General features: G+C 32.9%; 1 pseudogene; it reads left to right on the forward strand.

Annotated features, from left to right (window-relative positions):
- Positions 1–544: 544 nt before the first annotated feature.
- Positions 545–19,663, forward strand: LOC149530884 (pyruvate decarboxylase 1-like; annotated as a pseudogene).
- The last annotated feature ends 731 nt before the right edge of the window (positions 19,664–20,394 follow it).

A 20,394-nucleotide genomic window follows, 5' to 3' on the forward strand; every position in this document is an offset into this window, starting at 1 on the left:
GCCTCCATGCCAATATTGGTGTGGGGGCTTTGAATGAATCTTAGGGCTTCATTCAAATCTGACATGCAGACCTCATTCATACTGCTAATAACTAATCGAAAAAGCTTTTAAATCCAACATTTTTTCTTTTTTGTCCCATTGTTTCATGTATGAGTTGGTGGACTAGGGCACTAAGAGGGAAGTCAGTAACATCATACCTTGCATCAACATCTATGTCTATGATGCAGGAGCACCTATTCATTGAATTTCTCATGGATAAATTCATATTTTAAATTATATTTAAATAGTATTTAAAAAGCAACTCAATTTAAATAGTGTTTTCACTTTATCCCATGGCAACTCAAGTGAAACACCTTCTTCTTCTAGTCAATGGAAGAATTCCATATCCTTTAAACACACAGGAAAAATTTTAGAATTGATACTGGGGCTTTTATTGATGAATTTCACCCAAACGCCATTTCCTAATGCCTCCATGAAAGTTTTCTTAGCCAACTCTAGTTCATCACACTCAAAATGAAGAACCCCAATGTTGTTTAACAATTCAATGGGTGCATCTTCTCTGCTCTTCTACAGAAGAGACTTTGCTATGTTAAGAGAATCTAAGGTTGTACTGGGGTCTGATGATATCAATAACTCACCCATATTAATAAAGGAATGAGCATCACATGGATCTATGTGAGTTGCCTTTCTTAGAATTTCCAAAGCCTTCTCTCGCTACCTTTATTGAGCATATATATGGCCTATAGCTTTCAAGCTCTCACAGTTCTCAAGGTGAACCTCCAGAACCTTTTCAAAATTTGAGAGAGAACTCTTAAGATCTCCCAATTTCATTTAACCCCATCTTCAAGCTCTCACATACTTGCTACACTTGGTACAACACTCCATAAAGGTTATCTATTCACTTTCAACTTGGATAGCCTACAATATGGTCTTTGTATACAATTCATTTTTTGTCGTTTCATTATATGGTTTGAACAAGTGTGGAAAAAAATCAGATTTTTACTATGAATTTTCTGTTCACTAATCTATGTTAAACTAATTATCAAGGTCACTTTCCTAATACTTTATGAACTGGATGCTATTCGCAAGGTCAGTTTCCTAATACTCACTATAGTACTTGCTATTCAATTGAGATAGACACGACTCATTAGTTTGTTTGTATTCTCTTTGGATTTTGTTAAAGAAGATAGCTAAATGCTATATGATGAACTAAAAGTTCTTTGGTGTCAATAGGCTTGTGCATCTCTTGAGCCAAATTACTAGCCCCAGTGACATTTTTTGTTGTTCAAAAGTGGCACCATACTAGACTATTTGCAAACAACCATGTAGATAGGCATTCTATAGATAGACTTGGGAACATCTTACCAAGTCTTTAGTACATAATAAAGCAACTAAATTTCATAAATTATTTTTTTGATAGTTGATTTGTTTAAATATTGCCCATCAAAAATTACTTAGTACATCTCATCTTTTTTCTGCACAGGAGCTTGCAGTTCTGAAGAATCTGATAGCGAAGAATTTGAAGAAGATATTGCAGAAAAGGTATATTTGGTGTTCTTTTTAAAGTGAAAATGTGATTGAAAATTTTGTATATTGTCATATTTCACTTGCAGAAAGGTAAAATTGTAAATAGAGGTGAAGTTGTACGAATTTAAGTTTCTTCTTCATTATTTATAATGCTCTCGATTCCTCCTTTGTAGCTGTAAAAATACTTGTTTATTTTCACCTTTCCAAATACCCTTTACTAGGTTCTTCAATATTCCAAAATATCTTGGGCTGACCTCACTCCAGCATGTCCTAACTCCTACTTGGTTTAGAGACCTAACTCCTTTTTATATGTGTCTTCCTCTTACTACTCCATCTGCAGGTTGCAAACAAATCATCCTTCTTCCACCAACGAGTCATTCCATTCAAGAAAGACCATGTCTGATGATATCAACGCACAAAAAAATAGGGAGACAATTGCTAGAATGTGGTCTAACTTAAAAAGAAAAGGTGATGGAAAATGTTATTGTCCTTGCAAAATGTGTAAGGGCTTAAAGACTCAAAGATATCTAATCACAACAGCTAAGCAACATTGTAGGCAACATGGTCACATTGAAGGGGGAAACGAGTATCACCCATTGGTATGTATTTTAATAGTTTATAAATTACATAAGACATGATTTGATGATGACATCATGGTCATGGTTAATATAAGGTCATCATTTTCATATAGGTCAACATCCTTGAGTTTCATGTTATGGACCATGACAATTCAGAGAATGTGGATTTCCAAACGAGGGAACATGGAGGTGTGAATATTGAAGTAGAAGGTAATGATACCATGGAAGAAGATCAGGATAATGAAGATCACAATGATCAAGATGATAATGATGATGATGATGATGGTAATGATGATGCAGAGTTTGATGTACCTTTACATGAGAAGGCACACCAGTCCCTATATGAAGGCTCCAAAACAACTCTTCTTACTGCTGTATTGCTATTGGTGAACTTGAAGGTTATGAATGGTTTATCCAATGTAGCAATGACACGTATGTTAAGGTATGCCATCTTCTTTCATTATTTTACTCATAGTTCCCTTATAATTAACATTAGGTTCATGTAGCAATTAATATTCTTTAAATTAAGAAATTATATTTTTGGTCGTAGGTTGATAGGTGAGTGTTTGTTACCACCATCAAACATTCTACCTCGCTCGTACCAAGAATTATCTACCATCATGAAAGATATTGGAATGGAGTATCAAACAATAGATGCATGTTCGAATGATCATATTATATATCATAAACAACATGAATTTGCAACACAATGCCCTACTTGTCATATCAGTAGATATCAATTAGATCGATTAACAAAAAAGGTGCCTCGCAAGGTTCTTCGACATATTCCCATTATTCCATGTCTGCAACGATTATTCAAGTGCAATAGCTTGGCATAATTTATGGATTACCATGCACGCAATAGAAGTCAAGATGACATTATGTGGATGCCTACAAATGGTTCAACATTTAAGGAAATAGAGGAAAAATGGCTACACTTTAAAGAAGAACCTCGTAATCTCAAGCTTTCATTGGCAGCAGATGGTGTCAATCCTTATGGAGAGATGAGATCTACTTACTCAGTGTGGCCTATTTTTGTTATCAACAACAACATACCTCCTTGGTTGTCCATAAAGAGAGAGCACATAATGTTGACACTGATTGTTCCAGGTATTTTTTGATTTAGTGGTCATCTAAATTAATTTATTATTACTAATCCATGAAATGGTCAAATTAATTATGTAATGTTTTTGCTCATTCAACTAGGTAAGTACCAAGTCAAAGATATCAATGTATATATTGAACCCCTTATCGATGAGTTGGCGGTGTTATGGAATGGGGTTACTATGTATGACATTTTTAGACCAATAGTACAAAGACAATTTCAATTTCATGCAATGCTTGTATGGACAATACATGATGCCCCTGGGCTAACACATTTTTGTGGTATGTCAAAGTTAACACATTTAATCCAATTATACACAATCTTGTAGGTCTTCAGAAAAAGGGTAAATTTCCATGTCCAATTTGTGGTCCAAAGACAAAATCTCATCATTCAAAAAGTTTATGAAAGCAGGTGTTTGATGAGAATAGACACTTTCTGCACAGAAATCATAAGTACCGAATTACCAAGAAACATCTTTTCAATGGTCTAGAAGAGACTACATCAAAGCCACAGAGAATGACACCTCCCCTATGGAAGTTGGCATACAATAAAATAAATCATCGAGGTAATGTCATTCCATTTGATGCTTTTCGTTTCAAATTTATATTTTGATATTGTTTTTCGTTTACTGATGATGTGATTGATGGTTGTGAATGTCATCAAGACATCAATGTCCAACTTCCAAAAGGACTAAAAATTTATCCTACGCAATTTACTAGGTTTTTGTACTACGAGAAACTCCCAATTGTGCATTTGTTTGATCCTATGCATATTGGAAAGAATGTAGCAGAGACATTATGAAAAATCTTGGATGGAAGGCGTGACAAAGATCAAATTGTCAAAACTTGTAGTGACATTGAAGAATCCAACCATGCAATGAAAAATGGTATTCGACCAAATAAAAATGGAGACCGGATTGATACAAGTGCCCTTAGTTGGTTATTGTTAGAGTAGCAGAGCAATGCTATAAAAGAAGTCATAAAAAAAAAATGATTTCCCACAGGATTTGCTGCGAACATAAACAATGCCATATCAAATAAAAGTGAATTTGGGCCAAGGTTGAAAACACACGATTGGCATACATTTATTAAGGTAATTCATGTTATTTTGTATTCACTATATATTTATATACTGCATGTAGTTTCAATTGCATTCTTTTATAAAATATTGACAAGATCATTTTACAAATATTGCAGTACATTCTACCTCTATCTCTCCCACACCACTTTGCCAACAATGTCAAACAGGTTATATATGATCTTGGAAAATACATGAGGTGGTTGTCATCTAAAGAAATCAATAAAGAAGGTATAAAATATTGGAAGAGAAAAATTCCTCTTTTGATGTGTGAAATGCAAAAGTGTCTACCTCCAAGATTTTTCAATGCATAAGAACACTACCTCATACATCAAGTTGAGGAGATTGAATTGTGTGGACCTGTACCAACCAGGTCAATGTGAATGGTTGAGAGGCACTTGAAATTTTTGAAAGGCTTGGTTTGACAAAGAGCACATATTGAGGGTTGTATGGTGGAGGGATATATGGTATACTAGACCATGGTGTACATTACTGAATATCTTCCTAAGTTTGTAGCAAACATCCATGTAGATCATATTTGGGATCCCAACTCAATTAACAAATTCAAAGGGGAGTACTTGATGGGAAAAGGTAGATCAAGGAAAGTGAGAGGTAAATCTAAGATGTTATTGTAGTTAATTAATTCATATAAATCTTCAATATAAGTTATTTTTAATTGGTGTATTTTTTTGAAATAGGTGGTTGAGAGTGGGATGCAATACATTTGTATATTGCGAAAAATCTTGATTGGATGATGGAATGGATTGAACGATGTCAAAAAAATGGTTTCTCATTAACATGGGAAGGTGTTTCTTCATTGGTTATAGAAGCTCATCATAATGGAGATTCCAATGTTATGCCGATGGTAGTTGATCTAGTAAAGGGTTTAAGAGGTGGAGAGGTACGTAGAAATTTATTAATGATCATAACTTGACATATGTTTCGTATCAACTCATGATGCAAATAATTTACACACACTTCAAAAATTGTAGGTCAACCACCACAAAGCTATGTACTATCATGGCCACAAATTCTGCATAAAAAGGTTGGATGACACAAAGAAAACTTGTGATTCTAGGATAACTGCAGTTTTCAAGGTCACCAATATATCATCTAGAAATGACATACATCCTCAACAATCTCAAAATCAATACTATGGCATCTTGGATGATATAATTGAGTGTGAATTTAACACCTTCAAAGTAGTTCTATTCATCTTCAAATGGTATAGGTTACGACTAAATACAAATGATCCAGATAGAATAGTTATTCAACATGATAATGGATTTACAATGATCAATACAAGGTCGTTTGAGCCAGTTGGAGATGAGCCCTATGTTCTTCCAAGCCAATGTGAGAAAGTGTTTTACTCAGAGGTTCCAAATAAATAGGGTTGGTCATTTTTTGTTAGACATGATCCAAGAGGAAGGCCGATAAAGTATAATGTTATGGAAGAAGAAGATATTGAAGATGATGAAGAAGAAGATGATGAAGATCAAGATGATGGTGATGACGATGATGGTTATGGTGATGATGATGATGATGATGATGATGATGATGATGATGATGATGATGATGGTGATGATGATGGTGATGATGATGGCGATGATGGCGATGATGATGGCGATGATGATGGTGATGATGGCGATGATGATGATGAAGAAGAAGATAATCAATGACTACAAACATCGTCACCCCTTCTATTGATGATCTTGCATTCGATATATTAAGGCAAATTTATTCATGTTTACGATGTTGCATATTGTTCATGTTGTCTTCTAAGTTATTTGTAGCATACACGTATCATGTAATTTTTAGCTAACTTAAGATAAATGATTAACATATGCAGGAAATTTGATTACATATTTATTGTGTTCATTTTTAATGATTACAACATATGTTATTTATAGTTACCAATGTTTATGTTGTGTCTGATTATGACCCTTTTTGCAAATAGTCAATTGACTACAAGTACATCATCACCCCTTCTGTTGATGATCTTGCATTCCATATATAAGGGAAATTTGTTCATGTTTGCGATGTTGCCTATTGTTCATGTTGTCTTCTAAGTTATTTGTAGCAAACGTGTATCATGTAATTTTTAGCTAACTTAAAGTAAATGATTAACATATTCAAGAAATTTGATTACATATTTATTGTGTTCATTTCTAATGATTACAACATATGTTATTTATAATTACCAATGTTTATATTGTGTCTGATTGTTACCCTTTTTGCAAACAGTCAATTGACTATAGGAAATTTGACCCGTTTGGCATTGATTGTGCACGGTGACATGGATCAGCAGGTATAAGTCAATAAATAGACATAATTTTCTTATATTCTTCTTGTTTATCATTGAGCACGTATGTTATAAATAGACATATTATATAATCATGATAATGTATATATAGACAAAGAACGTCCGTATAGAAATATAATTGTATAATCACTTTCAACTCACTACATTTTATATTTCTCACTTTCACTTTCCATTTGATGGATTGCAGGACCCACCAAATAGGTACTTGTCGGATCTATCTACATCAAATGAGGGAAATGAGGAACTGGTAGATGAAAGCTCTACATGTAGTACGGCTAAAATAGGGAGATCAACTAGAGGTCAAAAGAATAGAAAAAAAATTGATAAACGCATGCAATTTTTCCTTGCTAATGGGGGGTCATGTTCTTATGATGATGAGACCAAAGGTGACATTAAGGTGCCCTTTCAGTACTCACACATTGAGAAAGAATGGGTACCCAATGAGCTACCTCCAATTAACACAGATTTTTGTGATAATGAGAGGATATATCACATTGCTCCATCCTCATTACATGGTTTGGGCCTATTTTCCATGGATGGGATAAAGGTAGGTTACAACAAAGTTGTCAAATTGTTCAAGTATGTCAGTCCATGTTACAATTACAATGATTGGATGCAGATTGTTCGATATAAAAAAAGTATGTGTAGGTATGGGGTATCAGCTAATTATATACAATAGAAAAAAAAATGATCAAAGTAAAAGATTTGCTATGTACATTGATGGAAGACCAAAAGCAATAGGTAATATTGCAAGTTTTATAAATAGTACGTGACCTTCTTGAACTAGTAAGCAACCCAATTGCATATTTGAGGTGCGTGAGGGGAATGAAGTTTTTGATTGTGCAATAAAATCAATAAGTGCAGGGGAAGAATTGCTAATCGATTACCATTTAAATCGCATGGATACAAACAAAGTTACTATCATGAGGGCTGTAAGTACTCTTTACCATTTTGTTAATAAGTTTTTTTTTGCTGTGTATTGCTTTCAGTTAGCTGAATTTTTTATGTTTAATCTTTGTGACACGACGATATGGATCCGACAGATGATAGAGGTCACCAGGATGCTACTCCCACCCTTTCTTCAGTGAGGGTAAACCTTTTTGAAATTGTACAAATTAGATAGTTGAAAAATGTTATATTATTATGTTATTTTATTTACGGTGTAAGTACTATTTACCATTTTGTTAATAAGTGTTTTTTTGCTATCTATTGCTTTTAGTTAGCTGAATTTTTTATGTTTAATCTTTGTGATAGGACGATATGGATCTGACAGATGATAGAGGTCACCAGGATGCTACTCCCACCCCTTCTTCAGCGAGGGTAAACCTTTTTGAAATTGTACAAATTAGATAGTTGAAAAATGTTATATTATTATGTTATTTTATTTATGATTTTTTAGTTTTTATGATAGTTTTATTGATATTTCTCTCACAATTTGATGTTCAGGATAAGGGTAAAGCAGTATCAGTAAGTGCCAAGCCACTAGCTATGCCTTCTGATGAGGATATTGCTAAAACTCCCGATTTCATAAAAATGCTGAAGAAAAAATTTTAAAAAATTAATATAGAAGCAATGAAAATTTTGGATGAGGCAAATATGGAATCCGAGGAGATGATGAAGAGGCTATCAGATTTGAGAGCGCAAGCTCGTCGTTATGAAGTAAGCTCCAATGAATATTTAGTTATAAGAAAAGTTTAATAAAGATTTGTATTTTATAATCTTTTATGTTGTGAAGTAAAATATGTAATATTGGCAAAAAGACTTTATTGATGCAATTTTTTTAAAGAGTTGTAAGAAACTTTAACTACTAAATTCTTGTTATAAAGGAATTTTTGGCAACTAATCCACAACTTGGTCAAGGACAACGCGGTGAGGTCGGTAGTAGCAGAGCTTCAACTGCCACTGGTAAAATAATCTTTTAGTTGACAAGTTAGAAGGAATTTTTTATTTCAAACATTCAAAACTTCTTAACTCTTACTTTCATTATTTTAAAATGTCTTTGCTAACAATGTATTGTTCAAGTCATCCAGTGCAGGAGACTCCTAAGAGGTTGACGGACGCCCGTACGAGATTGCTGACTACAATGTTAGCAACAAGGGGACGTCTAGCTGGTAAATCCTTGTTTTTCTATATTTCGTTTTGTGTTAATGATGAGTTGATAATATGTACTTTAATCTTGGGTGCATGACATAGTGTATTGTTTTTTTTGTGGTAGGAGATGCACCATCTGGTGCTTCGTCAAATGTGGATCATAGTGCATGTATTGGTGATAATTCACCATCATTTCCTAGAGCTACCTGTATTTCTAGCACGGGAGCTATGTAGACATCGTTGTTGATTGACGATGATGAATCAATGCCTTTGAAAAGTCCTAAGATCCTAGGTATGATCAATGACAACATCAATTAAGAATGAAAAAAAATGAAGGTCATAGCAAGTTATATGTATTATGCACTATATTTTTTTTCAAGGTATACTGATTAATATAGTCACAATACATTTTTTAGTTTCAGAACATCAGCAATAGAACCCTAGTAGAGTTTGACTAGTTTTAGACATTTTAAAATTTTTTCCAAACTTCTTTTTTGGTCAATTTTGGTCAAGTTGATCCTCCAACCCTAAAATAGATCACTAAAAAGATGAAATGTATCTCATTTTATGTATTTGTTATTCACTATAAAAATTATTCTTCACATAACTCATTTTAATGGTTCTTACTATTAATTATCCCATGACATTTTTTGCAGGAAATGATACATTTTATACGAGGCTTTATGACCTCACGCTGCAAAGATTCGGGCCCACCATACGTAAAAGGTGGAACATCATAACTGAACTAATTTTATCCCACTATTTTTTTTCATATCATTAATTGGTGCAACATTTTTCCTTTCATTCGGGTCTTTTCTTATACTAGCTATATCTAACAATTTTGTGTTTTTTCTTAAAAGGTGGAACTACCAAGATAAAAAATTTAAAGATGAGCTCATCAAAGATATAGAGCACAAGTTTGGTAGTAATATTTTTGTTCATAAGAAATTGTTACAAAAAGCTTCCAGACATCTTAAGGTTGTGAGGGACACGTATAGAAAGAGCCTCATCCTAAACTCGAAGTACGAGCGTCCTCCCTTTGTTTCAGTGAGCGACTGGAATGAGTTCATTTTGGATGCAAAGGAGAAAAGGAAACATCCAAAATAAAGTACACCAGCAAATCCAAAAGAAAGTACACCAGAAAATTCAAAAGGGTATGCAATAGTATTAACTACTAGTACATTAACGAGAAAATTTAGGGTTCAACTTCAGTATCAAAAATTTCAACTAGCTCAATTTAATCTATCTATTGATGAAAGGTATGTAATTCATATGCTGACACAATTGCTTATAAATCTCAATCTCAATGCTGACACAACTGTATATATCTCAATCTGGGCATAAATCCTACATAAGATATAAATAGTGCACTTATAACTTCACATATAGCTATATTATGTCTTGAAAATATAGTAATGCTCAACTACATGTACCATAGTTGTATGTGTTAGCAGTATAGGTGATAAATGATATTCAGTAATTGTAATGACAAGTACAATTTTTTTGAAAAACTTTGCAAGAATTTTACTAATGGTTAGTCTCCTAAAAGTAATAAGCATAATGTTCAATGCCAAAAACACAAGTTAATGACAACAATCATGTTTCTATCTTTGAGGACTGACAACAACAGTTTTAGATTTATATTTATTAGTATTGTGGAGAGATGATCCAGCCTACACTAGGTAACACAAACTATTTGAGACTTTATTTGGATGACATTATGTATGTTACCTATAGACCATGGCTAGGCATAGAGCCATATATGACACTGGATGTGAATTATCAATGATATATAACTTCACATATAGCTATATTATGTCTTGAAAATATAGTAATGCTCAACTACATGTACCATAGTTGTATGTGTTAGCAGTATAGGTGATAAATGATATTCAGTAATTGTAATATATAATGATATATAATAATTGTAATATAATATAGTAATCATACCTGAGACCTGTAGTTAGAGCGAGATGAGACTTGTCATCATACCTTTTGGGCTGCTCATTATTATGTAGTATATGAAAATGCAGTACCTCTAGCTCAACATGTCTCAAGGTTCTTTGATTATGCTTGAGCTTTTGATGGTGTAGTGCCTCCTGCACGTGCAAATGTTACTCCTCCTCCTCCTCTTGGTGATGAGGGGGAAGGCTGTAGTTAGGTCCATGCTATCTTTTGTTCCTTTTTGTATCTTTTTATTGATCATGAGATTCATTGTATATTTGATGTATCATTTTGAGACTTGAGATATTGATAGTGCTCTGATTAGCACTTAGTTTTGATCTTTTGATTGTATCACCCCTCTAACATGTCAATGATATATATATGACACTAGATTTGAATTGTCCACTCTTATAAAGCATTAGAATTATTGATTGTAGTTTGCCTAGTAAGATAATGGTGAGTTTTTGTTTACCTAAATGTCTCTATTTGGAAACTAACACTCAACTTCTAGAACATTTTGCAAAAGTGAAATCGATTAGGAAAATCACCTGTTCTGATGATGAAGATTTTTCTAATGTCAAAGTTCTATAATGCTTTCCTTATTTGGAGGAGTTGTGCATGCATTCTCCATTATTGGCCGTGTCCCCTACAAGTGTAAGCATTTATGTTATTTTAATTTGCATGAAAGCATTTGTTTGCAAGCATTTAAAGTTAGAAATTTTTTTTTGGAAAACTCTAACCCAAATTTCATTCTTATAAATAATGCTGATAATTTCTACTATTTCTTTCCACTCTATGAAATTTACTGTTTCTTAAACTCTTATACCTTATTTATAGGATCAAAATTATGTGGCATTATTAAAGCAAATGGTTTAAACATGATTACATACTAATTTTCTTAATTTCTATAGTAAAAGTGTTAAAGTTGACTTTTTATTTTTTTCTATCCTTAATTCTTCTTTTACTGTGTGACTTTTAAGAATAGTTGAAGCTTATCTAAACAATTTTCTATCCAAGTGTTAGCTTTTAAATCGTTTGTTATGGATGCAAACTATACGAAACATCCTCCAAACTATGATGTAACATTTTTGATCTTCTCAAACATTCTAAATGGTGCTCCACTACTAGAAGCAATCAAAATTAACATAGATTAAGACAAGTCTTAAGTCGCAAGTCTTCTGCTAGAACAATGCTAGGTAGTTCCTGTTACTTGCTAGTTATCTTAGCAAATCAGTGGGGATTTTGTTTTAGTTACAACCACCATTTATAAAATCAGTTTCATGCAGTGTGGAGGCTAAAGAAGCACTTGATGCACAAAGGTGATGTCTTTTAAATTGAAAAAAAAAAATACTTACTTTTCAGCTACGGGTAAAAAGGAATGCTAATAAAACAATTTGAAATCTGACATTCGCCCTCAAGTTTATACCTATTGCAGCCTTGGGGATAAAAAAACTTTGAGTGTGGAACATAGGGATAAAAATTTAATCTATAAAATCTACTAGCTGTTTCAACTTTTAGCTTATCGTTTACTTTGTGTGACAATGGATAATATAGACTGTCGAAATTGATGTGTAATTTTATGGAGAGGCATGTCAGAATATGGATAAATACTTAGCATGATTACTCATGTCAATTAAAGGTATGATGCTATAATTTCTTCCCTTTTTTCATATTTTTGGTGGAACATGCTACTTTATGCTAAAACCTTCATACCATATAATAATCCACTATTTAGTACTAATCTTTATATCTATATCATCTAACATATTTCAAACTTTTCATAGGTTGCAGGACACATCAAAGGCAACAAAGGTGAGGTTGGAAAAGGTTGGGAAGCACAAACTTGGCTCTGGGGGATATTCGAAAATCAAAGCACGTGTTGTAAGTAGCAATAAATGAATTGCAAAGAAAAATGATTTATAAAATGAAAATAATTTTGTTAATGAATAAAAAATGCAGGGCACTGATTTTAATTTGGAGGCCACAAAAGAACACAAAAAAATTGCCTTCAAGCAAGGCTATGCAGCGGTGGCTGAATGCCTATGAAAAACTTCCATTCCCCCAACCGAACAGTCTCCGACATCATGTGCATAGGTAAATATGCCAACATATATATCAGAAATTGAATACTTGAGCAATAATTTATTTGATAATAATGTGCATGACATTGCAATGCAGCCTGTTAATCATGACACAAATCATACACAGCATCATGAAGCCCCTTATGTGCATTGTACTATCAATGGAGGTGCTCATTTGTTATTTAAAACTAATTATATAATTATTAATACAATTTAACATCTTTAATTGAACTTGGTGTACCCTTTTTGTGTTGAGGATATAGAATCATGTCATGCTGAACGAGTGTCGGAGGATGTTCAGACTGATCATCAGGTAGATCATGTCGCACATTCAGGTAAAGAAAATCTATGTTTTGTTCTTTTAAATTAATTTATTGACTTATAGTTCTTTTACTTAAATAAAAACTCATAATTCACTAATATAAAATGGTGTGAATTTAACTCATGGAGTACTTGTTATTGTAGTAGACCCCCCTTTGGTGCAACGGCCTCATGATGTTCCTGAACGGATGAGGAGGAGACATGTGTTAGAACTAGTACAAGAGGGGATGACGAGGACATTGATATTCCTCTTAGAAATTTTATGAAAAAAAGAAATGGCAAGAGAGCAAAAAATAAATGATTATTCATGAATGACTTACTCTTGAATATTGTTAATGAATATTGTGTTAATGAATATTATTCATTAATGTTGGGTGCTAATGAGTTATTTAGGAATGACTTACTCTTGAATGTTGCGTGTTAATGAATTATTCACGAATGTTGTGTGTTTATGAATTTTATGTATTAATGAATGTTATCATGTGATTATAATGATTGAATGCTATATTTCATAAATGGATGAATTGAATGTTATTAAATGTTAATGGGGATGACGAGGACATTTATATTCCTCTTAGAAATTTTATGAAAAAAAGATACAGCAAGAAAGCAAAAAAGATATGATTATTCATGAACGACTTACTCTTGAATATTGTTAATGAATTATTCATGAATGACTTACTTTTGAATTATTCATGAATGTTGTGTGTTTATGAATTTTACGTGTTAATGAATGTTATCATGTGATTATAATGATTGAATGTTATATTTCAAAAATGGATGAATTGAATGTTATTAAATGTTAATAGGGAATTGAGTGATGTTAGGTGGGGGGGGGGGGGGAGAGGCCAAATGAGCTTCCACCTTCACATGGTTGGCCCTGTTAAGTAGAGAATATTTAACTATTCTTGAAACCAAGTGAAGCTCAAACTTTAAAGATAAGCTTATAGTTAATAGTGACAACCAATTAGCAAGTCGAAATGAAGTTCTTCATTACAGGTACCTTTTTAGATTTTAAAGCACAATATCATGTTTTAATATTGTATAGTTTTTTTTCTTAAGTTAAAGTATTCTTTTACTATAACAACATAATTTATGACCATTTTAGTAACTATTCTAACATCACTTTATGACAAATCTTGTTTTGGCAAAGATGGCGATACGTGGTGCTATCTATTCCTTGGGAGATTGGATTGCACAGTTCTGTATCTCAACATCAACATGGAAAATGCTGTGAAATTGCACTTTCCTTAGTCATGGTTGCATACCTATTGCACTCTTTCGTTTGAAAAATGAATAGAAATACCATATCTAGTAGCTTCTCTATGTTGTATTCATTTATTGGTAATGATTCAATGTCATGCCATTTGATGGTAGCTTCTAGAGTTTCATTTAGTTGTAAGGTGTGTCTTATCTTTTCAAGTTTGTATACTCCATTTGGTAGTTTGGTATTAATTGACGATGTTTGGGATATTCTACCTTCACTATAGTCTTCATCATCATCTAACTTGTTGTTTGGTATTTTCCATGTTATCCTCTATTTCCATGGTCTTCAACATGGTTGTGTATTTTATCTATCTAGTTCAAAGACTCTATGTGCCTAAGGTGGAAGCCATTTAGAACTAACAGTTGGAGAGATTGTGTTTCCCCTTGTAAAACTAGAAAATGTCACGAGTTTAAGGTCAAGAAAGAAGAAGTCGTAACATTTTGAGTAGCAAAATATGCTTAAAATTACATATTTAGTTGATTCTTTGGTGAAGTTTCTTATTTCAATTCAATTGATTTTGGTTGTCAACCAAATTCCTAACTCCAATGTATATTGTATTTCAGTGCTACATTTTCATAGGGATCTAAGTAAAATAACAGTTGACTATTATTTATATTTGAGAATTTGTGTTGTGCCTTACTATGATCCTCTGATAATAGAGGACAAATCAATCTGAATTTGTTTCTGATGTCCCATGTTCGATGCTTCTTCTTGTGTAACTAACCACTTTTGATGTGGGTTATGAACTCTGATGCTAGTATTCTATTACATTGCCATTTATTATAGAGTAGATATAATAAAATTTGCTAAATATATGTAAGGGTCTCTAAACATGAGTATAGCAGTATTACATAACGTAGATTTGAACTCAAAATTCATGATGTTTTCCACTCTGGAGAAAGAGGGGAACTTAATATACTCGTAACACACCCCATTAGAAGAGATCCATTGGATGGTTTTTGTTGGGGTTTGACTCTCCTTTTGTAGTGCTAAGCTAGGCTTCTAGGTGCTAGGATATTTTCTCTTGTTGGTGGTTCTAGACCCGCTGAATGCTCTAGATAATTGTCTGTCAAATTTTGGTTGAAGGAGCTATGCTTGGGCTATCAAGTCTTATGTAAAGTTTGTCCTATTTTGTGGTGATAACATGAACTTTTATTAGTGCAGAAGTATGGTCTATAAATTCTTAGAGTCTCTAGTGCCTCTAAGATTTACACCGTTGGGTGACTAATTCTTTGAAGTCCCTAATGTTTGATGACATTGAGCTATACCTATGTGAGTTATGTTTGGGTTTTCCTTCCTCATCTTTATTTCACTTTTGTGAGTTGTTTTGCTCGAGGCCATTGGAAATTCCCTTTGCTAGTTCCTAAAATTGGATGGATCTAGTACAATTTTGGGCTATTCTATGTTTGTATTCTAGTTGAAATAGAGATCTCTCCCCTTCAATCATGGTTGATGATAGGCCATGGGTGAAGCATTGAATATGATGGTTTTCCATTTTGTTGTAGAGATTGCATCTCTATAGGATACATGCCTAATGATTGCCATTTTGTGTTGGATAGGTGTTGTCACTTGATGGAGGGCCGTGGAAAATGACCATTTGCAATTAGAGCTTCTGATTCTGTTTTAGATTTTCCCTTTGAGGACTTGTTTTCTAATGAAGAAGAAACTTTTTTTGATTATATTGATGCTTCTCATGCTGTTGGTCTGAGCTAGACTTCTATTGCTTCCATTCTTGTCACAATTTTGGATGTTAGACCGTATTTCAAGTGCGATACCCACTAGCCTTGTGGCCTATGTTGTTGAAGTTACTACTCCCACTTCTGTCTTGAACAAAATTCTACTGATAATGCTGACTCTTAAATAATCACTCTTGGGCCTTGTTGACAGGTTGTAGTGGGGTTTCCTTTGTTGTAATCCTAATAATAGCATTTCTTAGACTTTTGTCCAAGTGCATAGGAAAAGGTTTATTTTGTTGTGTTGTTGATGCCCTATGTTTATGCTTTCATCCCTTGTTTTTGTAAAGGTTAACAACCCCTTGTTTTGGTTGTTATAGAAAAACAACATATCAATATCATCCTTTCAGATTGAACAATACTAGACAAGTAATGATACTATCTTGAAAAATACAAGAATCCAAGACTACAATATACACTCATTTGATGAAGCAAATAAAATCCTTCCAAAAATAATTAGTCAGAACTATCAAAGTGAATTTTTAGGATTGTATAAACACAATTGGAAAATAGATCAAGAAGATTTCATGTCTTTCTTATGGGTGGCAACTTTGGTTATTATGTGTAAAATTGGCCTCATTCTTTTAACAATTATTTTCATGTTATTCGTAGAATTATTTTTTATCATTTAATTTTCTTGCTCTTGCAAGATGAACTATGAGATGCAGTGTTACTGGTGTTTGCAAATAAGTAGGATTTTCCCAATGCAATGAATGCTGCAGAGATCATGATAAACTTGGGTTGCATTCTCTTAGGCAGTGACACTTGTGAGTATTACATTCTTTATAATTTTCAGTATTAAAAATTCTAGATACTAATCATCTATTATGCTGCACTATTTCTACTTTGCATATAGTTTATCATCACTCTAGTGAATGAGAAAAAAATTGGAATGTTTAGTGTTGCTTGTGAAACAGCTTGTATCATGTCCTAAGGTATATACAAAGCATATGTGATTGTTTGTTAGAAATAAATCCTTTTATTTTAGTTCTTATGGCTTTTGTTTTATTTTGTAGGTTTGAAAGATTACAGTCGAATAGGGTTCAAGAATTTTGTATTACAAAAATGTCTTATTTCTTTATTGATATAGATAGATTGAGGAGGTAAAAATTCAGTTTTGATGCATACTCATATGTAGGATGAAAACTTATTTTGATGTAACATTATGTGTGTTCTCTTTCACATTTTACTATCAATTTTCTATCCAATTTAATGACCCAAAACTACTGAGAAAAATTGTGAAGGTACTGATCATGCCATTTCTGTAGTGCTTATTGAGAGTAAGCTAGTTTATATCAGCATTAGCTATAATCTCCCTGACATTCCACACCATACATTCTGTGATGAGCCTATTCCATTATGGCTCACTCCCAAGTGGGATTTTTTCTTCCTTTTAGGTAAATTAGTTTCTTCTACATGGACTTTTTGTTTTGATTCTACTTTTTTTAGCATCATTATTTAGAATCTCATTCTTTGATCCATCATCAGAATGTAAGAACATAAAAATATGTAAAATGTATTTTTGTAGTTGCAAATTGCAAGTTTTTTCTCATATTACATATTTTGTATGCTCAAACAATGGATCATAGTATGATATAAACCATTGATATTAAAAAATACAAAATACATACACAATCAAAATCAAAAAGCTATACATAATATTCAAATAGACTATGGAAATTTGATTAGTTTGGAATTAGTTTTAATTTTTGTACTTGTACAATGTCCTACATGTCTAAGTATTAAATGTGTGAGTTGTTCATGTTGTGGATCTCGGCCTCTTGTTTCCGAATGAAAATTTTCTTTTGAGGGGTGATCAAGATTTTTTAGTCTTTGGCCTCCTGTCTTTTTTGTATTTTCAAGATCTTAATGTCTATAGGTTTACTTTGGTTTGATTGATCAACATTTTCATGTGTAGAATCAATGAAACACATTTGAGGGTTTTTTCATTCATATTATTTTAAATGTTGTCAGATTAGTTTTCTCATTATACTATATTCAACTCTTCCTTAGTTGATCTAGTGTATATCTTTTAGCATGGAAGGTTCACCACACACATTATTTCCAATACTTTGTTTGACAGTAGTAAGGTTTAAATTATCATTCAAGACATTGGGTCGATGTGTAAACTTTATTCCCTTTTCATTTCTTCTTAATGTGTGTGTACCCTTTGCAAAATGAATTTAGAAGTGTGCTTTTTGTTTTGTTTCACCATGACATGTTCTTATAGTTTTCCAATGTTTGAAAGGTCTTGGTGGGTCACAAAATCCATTAATTAAATTAAAAGCAAGGTTTTTATGTCATGAAACTCTTGCATTTCTCATTGCATTTGAAGCCACTTGTAACTTGTTTTTCTAATAGTTTTTTTGGCTAGCATGAACTATAGGCTAAGCAATCCAAGAAGTTTGGAAGTAGCTGTGGAAACAACTATAGAGTTCCTAAATGCAACAGTTAAGAAAGTGTTGGTTAGGGGTCCAAAGATGAGGGTTGTTAAGGAAAAAGATGCATTTATGGAATTGAAAAATGCTTCAGGTTATGTTGTGGCCGTAATGCCATCGACTAAGGGTAAAGTTTCAAAGACTCTTCCACATTTCATAAGAGCTTACTGGGGTGTAGTCGATACTGTATTCTTTGCTGAAATAGTTGAGTCTGTAGATGCTTACTTATTTGTAGGGCCCATTTTTAATGAATATAGCTCAATGGGATATTCATTACTCTTGAAGAAAGAGAAAGCTATAATTGTGCAGCCTAATCTGGTAACTATCACAAATGGACCTACTTTTGGGTGTATATTAATGAAAGACTTCTTAGAAGCCATCACAAAGAAGTTGAAGCACAATACAATGGCCTTCGATAATTATTAGCATATATTTGAGAACACGGTGCTCCCTTGAAAGGTGCTACAAACGAGGCTCTTAGAGTCAAATTGTTATTCAAACACATCTAGCTAAAATTATTGAGAATCACTACATATCATAAAATGACTTATGGTTTAGTCGATACTTCAATCCTTGGTTTTCTTGTTGTTCCTATATATTAATGAGTAAACACTTCTTATTTGTAGGCCATGCTATCAAATGAGACAGTTATCATTGCAGAAACTCGTGACTCTTGGTTCAACTTCCAGAAGCTTAAACTCCTAGAGAAATGTAGGTAATGCAAAAGTTTATATAATTAAATTTCTGACTCATTTATTTTGATGATGGATCATAGTGTATGATTTAAAATGTTGATCTAACCAAGAAACTATTGAACAAAAAAATTTTGAACAACAAAGTTCATAAAATTATGATACATGATTTGTCTAACTGACTAGCTTGTTACCTGTAAGTCACAAATTTGCGCTAAAATAGTTCCTACAATTTATTGCAATTATTTATGCCCCTATTTGGAATTTTTTATTAGGTTTAGTTTGAAGAATCAGTAATTTGTGACATTATTTTTCTTAAGGCTTGTGTCAATGTTGAATGATTCATTCTAATGTTGATTTTGTAGGTATGAGTTTCAGATGCAGTATGGATCAATTGGTTGGTCTGTTGGAGCTACACTGGGATATGCTCAAGCATTGTACAAGATGAGTTTAAGGCCCAATCCCATCACCTTGAGAGGATCGTAAGGCCCTTATTCCATCTTCATTGATATTCCCCAAAACCATTTGTATCTCTACTAGCATACTTCCTTCATTGCAATAGTCTTTGAATATCCATTCTTGCTATTACAATCAATGCTAGCAAAGATTTAACACACAAATCCACTCAGAGTTTCAAAAGAGAACTAAGGTTAGATTGAAGGATGTGGAATTTCTTTCTCTCTCCAGACCATGTGGCAACAATTTTAGCAATTTTGTAGTACCACCTAGAATACTCAAATGATGCCCTAATTCTTTGTCATTGCTTATTCCACAAAGTGCTCGTAACGTAGAACTTTGTATAACGTAGTGCCCCTCATAACCAGTCTATGTTGCACTACTATTAACTACGTACATAATTCCTCCCTACTACCCTCAACCCTTAAGCATACTTGGATTTCTCAATGGTTGCATAATACTTGCACTTAAATCAGTTTTATTAAGTTATTGACTACACATCTTTTCTTGTGTTTTTCTACAAACACAATATTTTAGAATAATTTCTAAATCTATTTGCAATCCCTAAATGATAGATGATGTCCAAGTTTCAGCTATTTAATTGCAATTATTGAGTTTCTAAAGGATCCATGTAATTCATCATTTTATGAAAGGTTCAGTTAGTTTACTAAATCTTTCTTTCTAGTTGCAAAAAAATGCAATAACTATATGCAAGAATAATGAACTAAAAAGTGATCCAAACTAAACTAAATCAAATATCA

Source organism: Cupressus sempervirens, chromosome 11 (assembly GCF_028749045.1).
Source record: "Cupressus sempervirens isolate cs-2001-9-10 chromosome 11, ASM2874904v1, whole genome shotgun sequence".
Taxonomy (NCBI): domain Eukaryota; kingdom Viridiplantae; phylum Streptophyta; class Pinopsida; order Cupressales; family Cupressaceae; genus Cupressus; species Cupressus sempervirens.